This window comes from Mastomys coucha, unplaced genomic scaffold, assembly GCF_008632895.1.
Source record: "Mastomys coucha isolate ucsf_1 unplaced genomic scaffold, UCSF_Mcou_1 pScaffold15, whole genome shotgun sequence".
NCBI lineage: Eukaryota > Metazoa > Chordata > Mammalia > Rodentia > Muridae > Mastomys > Mastomys coucha.
In genome coordinates, this window is record NW_022196897.1 from 3,327,051 (window position 1) to 3,333,396 (window position 6,346).

The window sequence follows — 6,346 nt, forward strand, 5'->3', positions numbered from 1 at the left end:
TGTATGTGTGTGTGTGTATGTATGTGTGTGTGTATGTGTGTGTATGTTTGTGTATGTATGTGTGTGTGTGTCTATGTGTGTGTGTGTATGTGTGTGTGTATTCTTTTATTTCCTGTTAATTTTATGAGAAGAGAGAGAACCAACATGGAATTAGGTAGGTGAGAAGGATCTGGAGAAGCTAGAGGAGGGGTGTTTTGGTCAGGGTTTGTATTCTTGCACAAAACACCATGACCAAGAAGCAAGTTGTGGAGAAAAGGGTTTATTCAGCTTACACTACTACATTACTGTTCATCAGGAAGTCAGGATAAGAACTCACACAGGGCAGAATCATAGAGGCAGGAGCTGATGCAGAGGCCATGGAGGGGTGCTGCTTACTGGCTTGCTTCACGTGTCTTGCTCAGCTTGCTCTCTTATAGAACCCAAGGCTACCAGCCCAGGGATGGCACCACCCACAATTGACTGGATTCTTCTCCCTTGATCACTAATTAAGAAAATGCCTTACAGCTGGAGGCATTTCCTCAAGGGAGGCTCTGTAGTAACTCCAGCTTGGGTCAAGTTGACAGAAGAAAAATCAGCTAGTTCAAGGGGGAAACATGACCAGTATATGTTGCATGAAAAAATGTTTTGTGAAAGTGAAGTCAGTGCTCCTGGCTTATCATCCTACCTCACTCTTTTCCTAAAAAGCAAAAAAAAAAAAAAAAACCCTGAAAGTAGCCACATTAAACTCATGTTTCTCAGCATGTTCAAAATATTTCTTTTTATCTGTTATTTAAGGTAGAGTGGGAGTGAAGCGAGAATCCCAAAGGCCTGGCATCCTCAGCTGCTGTATGAGAGCAAACTATATATAGTTCTTCACAGTGTTCCAGTGTTAGAGCATTTGCAAGACTCTGCCCAATTACTTGTGCCAGAAGTAACAGCATCTAAATTGAAGATTTGAGGAAAAAAGAACATGGCGACTGTTGAATTTTACTTAGGACTCTGCATGAGCTCTGTAATGTCCTTGGTATTACAAAATAAAAGTATATTTGTCACAGATTTTAGTTAACATCTTCAAAGTGGACATGTATGTGTGTTGCCTAGATAAATGTAATCACTATAAACAACCAAAGAAAGAACAGAAAATTAAAAAAAAAAAAGAAAGAAAAAATTTCAGTTAAAAAAAAGGAAAGAAAAGGAAGAGGTGGTATGGCAAATGTCTGAAATCCAGGTACTCCAAATGCCAAGGAAGGGGCATCATTGTAAGGTCAAAGCTAGCTTGGTAACTAAGTTGAGGCCAGCCTGGTCTACCAGTGAGAAACTGTCTTAAACTTCCCAAACAAACAAACAATAACATACATTGTTTCTCATGTGTCTCCTTGTCTGTTTCTGTCTTGATAGCTTGCTTCTTTGCATTACTGGATAATATACCACTGTGTGGTGTTTGCCTATTGCTTATCTAAGGACATCATTTATTTACAATGATTGAAAGTTATGAATGAAGTCACAATAAATATTCATGTGTAGGGTTTTGTGTGAATTACATTTCCAATATGGTGGGCTTAATAAATACAAGAGTGATTGATAGATCATTTCAATGAGGTTGAACATAGTTTTCCCTTTACAAACTGTGGTTTTGTTGTCTTAGCTTAGCCATCACTAACCTAAGATGACTTGGATTTTCCCTGTGCTTTATTTTCTGAAAAAAACTTACAGTGTTACATGTTTTATTATTTGGCCTATGATTTCTTTGGAGTTAGCACTTGCAAAACTCATTAAAAAAAACTATCTGGATATATTTTGTGCATGTTATAGTGCCCTTTATTGGAAACATCACCCTTTGGCTCTGGATTTGTTTCAGTTATTTTGTGGAAGCTCAGTTGACCATATTTGTCAAGGATATTATGGGTTGTTTAGGCTGCTTTTCTTCTCTGTTGATCTATTTGCCTTTTCCTGTTTATTCCCTGCTATCTTGATTGCTATAGCCTTAAACTACTTAGATGCCTAGTGAGGCCAGGTCTCTATTTCTCTATTTCAGTAATGCATTACTCTTTAAGCTCTTCCTACATTTATGGCTGCTTTTAAAATTCTTGTTTGATAAGACCAATTAATTTGGTCTTGTCCCCAGTGTATTTCTGAGGCTTGAGTTGTTACCAATCTGTGCTTTCTTGTCTCAGTAGCCTTGACATTTTGATTGATAAACAGCATATAAGAAAATGCAAGTGAAAGGGCCTCTAGCTCCAACGTCTCTGTTGATTGGACTGGTAGTCTCATGTGTGCTGTTGGCCATGCAGCAAATATTTCCTCTGCTAAGAATGGAACCCAGAGCTTTGTAGATGTGGTGAGGATTCTACTTCTGTGCCTCACTTCAGCCCTTGTCCCTCTGTCTTCTGGGAAAGGAGTCTGAATAGAGATTAAGGTATTCAGTGCTTTCTGCTGGGATCCATGTTCCACAGGAGACTGGTTGATGTGGTTAGGAGTGAGGCAAGCAGAACAGCTTGTGGTCTTGGGAGTAGGTCTTGGTCTTTCAGAGAGCCCATGCATCTGAATAGCAAGCCTCTCAAGTCCTTCTCTTCTTTCTATACTTCTCCCTTCCTCCAGCCTTGAGCAGCCTTAAGTGTTTGCCACAATTGATCTTTCTCGACCTAGCTGACCTAGGGTGGAGTCTTCTGCCTTCCCATACATGCAAGAGCAGACTGCCTGCTGAGCTTGCTTTGCAAGGTAGTCCAGCTGAAACAAAGGATGGGTCTGTAGGCTCTCCCTATATAAATACAGTGCTGACTATTAAACTTTGAGCCTTGATCAGAAACCTTTGTCTTGGCTTCATCCTTCTCTCACCTGCCCATCCTTTTTCATTTCCAACCTCTTTTCAGGTATACCCAGTTCAACCAAAACTGCTGGACAGCTACACTTCACCCCAGCAGAGCTGATCTTGATTTCTTTCCCTTGCTATTGACAGGGCTGGGATTAGTTAGTCTCTAGGGCTGGGACTGGTTAAAGACTCTGGGGCTGGGATTGTTTAGATTCTCTGGCAAAGCTTTATTGGCTAGAATCTGACAAAACAGTTCTTGCCCAAGACAAGCCTTCCTTAATGTAGGTGTTGGGGGGTGGGGTGAGGTGTGGGGGGAGCTGTAGGAATCAATCAGAAGGTTGTCTTTCTTCTTCCTGTTCTAGGACTGTGTGAAGAGTACTCTTCACATTGAGACATGTCCATCTCCCAGATAACACACACAAAAGTGCCTGTACTCCTCTGGACAAGTTCCATGTTATATGTATCTTTCCAGCTTGTCCTAGAGAGTGTTCATGCTTGCATTTTTTAGCTTTCCTGTCAGCCTCTGGCCTCAGATAGTTCTGATCCTAGAATTCTCTACACCTTGTGCTTATCTGTGCTAGTTTTTAGGTTAGCTTCAATTGAGAATTTTTAAGTCTATTGTATCTAGAGTCAATATTCTCCACTTACATAAGATGATTTTTGTCAATGTTTTTCAAGACTCCCTATGTTATTCACTGACTGAGCGGCGTAAGCGTTCTTTGTCAAAATAATGCACACAATCTATTTTTACATCTGATCTAAATAGAAGAAAACATAATTTTCATGATCCACAGAAGAATATATGGTTTTAACTAATTGATGTGTATAGAGAGAGATGAAGAACACCCTGGATCTGTCTAATATAGTTGTTAACAACATAGACTTTCAGAAACCTCTAAATTGAAGTCTTTGCTTGTATCCATAACCTTTGGTCTTATTAACACTTCCTTCCTTATGCAGGTGTTTGCAATATAAACATACTGTCCCTTATTCCACTTACCTCACATCCACCACATCTCATGGCTGCTGACCCTCCAAACATCCAACACTCAGCACCGGGGACAGGTAAATAAATTCCCCCTTGCACATACTACATTTTAAACCAGGCTCTTAGGAAAAGCTAAGGAAAACTGCCTATGGACCTTTAATAAGAGTCCTACCCTGCAACGTTCTTCTTTTCCTGTTGTCTAAGCTGTCACTGTCAGGCTTCCTGTTGGCAGGTCCAATGCCTCTGGAATTTATAAGTAATACATTATTTTGTTTCATGATATTTAACTTCATTTCTTCCTTATCCCGTCTGGCTCACTGTGCAGAAAACCCTCAAGATTGAATTAGGACAAATCCCTAACAATGCAAGATCTCAACAGCCTCACTCTTTTATCTAGCACACTCCCGAGAAATGATTGCCTGTGACGCTCACTCTGCTTTTCACTCTTGTTTCCCAGTTATATAACATCTGCTGCCATGCTTGGACCCGCGTATACAGCAATGCATCACATGGACGTCATGTCTTTCATCTCAGAATATGCCTTTTCTTCTGCTCTAGCTTTGATTGTAATTCAGTTCTCTGCTGAGGAAGGAGAAATTGGAATTAAGAGATTTTTTTCACTATCTTCAGAGCCTCCCCTCTTCTCTCTTTTGCTTTCCAGTAGAAATAATATAGGCTTAAAGGAAAACAAAACCAGCCAATGTAATATTAACTTCTTTTTCTTTTTACTGCTTATTTTATTTATTTACATTTCAAATGTTATCTCCCTTCCCAGTTCCCCTCCACAAGTCCCCTATTCCCTCCTTCCTCCCCCTGCCTCTATGAGGGTGCTCTCCCACCCACCCACCCCCTCCTGCCTCATCGGCCTAGTGTTCACCTATCAGCTGGGTCAGTAAGCCTCCACAAATCCAAGAGGCTCTCCTCCCAGTGATGCCAGATAAGACAATCCTCTGCTATATATCACATGAAGACATGCAAGCACACATGCATGCACCAAAAAGAAGCTCAAAATACACATAATACAACTAACAGACCATATGAAACCCAAGGAAAAGAAGATCTATATCCAGTTGGAGTCGTGGGTAGCCCCTGTGTACTCTTTGGTTGGTGCTTTAGTTCCTGGAAGCTTTGGAAGCTCTGTTTGGTGTGCTGATATTGTTGTCCTTCCCATGAGGTTACAAACCCCTTCAGCTTCTATAGTCCTTGCCCTAACTTCCCCATTGGGGTCCCTTGCTCAGTCCAATGTTTGGCTGTGTGCATTCACATCTGTATTGGTCAGGTTCTGGCAGAGCCTCTCAGGGGACAACTATACGAGGCTCATGTCAGTTAGCACTTCTTGGCATCAGCAACAGTGTCTGGGTTTGGTGTCAGCACATGGGATGGATCCCTAGGTAGAACAGTCTCTGGATGGTCTCTGCTACACTCTTTTTCCATGTATTTCTTTTAACAGGAGAAATTCTGGATTGATATTTTTAAGGTGGGTGGGTGGCCCCATTCCTCAACAAGGAGCTGTGCCTATCCAACTGGATATGTTCTCTAGGGGTTAGGTATTTCAGCTAATGTTCTCCCTGTTGGGTCCTGGGAACCTCTTGGGTCCCTGGCATCTGGGACTTTCTAGTGGCTACTCCCAGTTCCCCCTCCCCCACTGCTATACACCTACTTTCAAATTCCTGACTCTCTGTACTTTTCCCCCATCTCCTTTCATATCTGAACTGTCCCTCCTTATCCCCTCCCCCTCCTCTCTCCCTCACAGATCCATTCTCCCTCAACTTCCCGGAGATTAATCTCTTCCTCCTACTGAGTAGGACTGTAGCATCCACACTTTGGTATGATCTTCTTTTTCTTGAGTTTCATATGGTCAGTTAGTTGTATGGTGGGTATTCTGAGCTTCTTTCTGGATAATACCCGCTCATCAGTGAGTACATAGCAACACTTGTGCGCATGCATATGTGCTTGCATGTCTGCATGTGTTATCATGTTTGGAACAAGGTCAGAGAACAAATTTGAGAGTGGGTTAGTGGAGGGATGGGGCCACACATCCATCTCAAAAATTTTAACCCAAAATTGTTCCTGTCTAAAAGAAATACACGGACACAAAATGGAGCAGAGTCTGAAAGAAAGTCCATCCAGAGACTGCCCACCTTGATATCCATTGTGGAGAGCCGCAGCTGCTACCCTAAATATGGTGCCTGGCCTCTGGCCAGAGTAGAGAGCATTGCGATAAACAAGCCCTTATTTGGAAAAGCTGAGTGCCTCCAGTTTGTGATGCAAGCTGGCATGATTTCCCACAGCCTATTATGCTTTGCCGCGTAGCTGATGCTGATAGGAAACAGGGAAGGTATTTAACCCGTGAGTGCTGGGGGCTGGGGAGAGAAAATGAGAAATGAATGAATGATTGGGTAGTACAAGGTTCCTGAATAAACTGCTTGGAGAAGAGTTCGTGGTTGCCTCCTTATTTCCGCTGGTCGGTGAGGCGGCGACAAATGGTGGCCCATACGGGGCCATCTTCTACAGCTCAGAACTCCTTGCAGACAGGGCAGTCGACTGGTAAGTTCCCAGGTAAGGTGGGA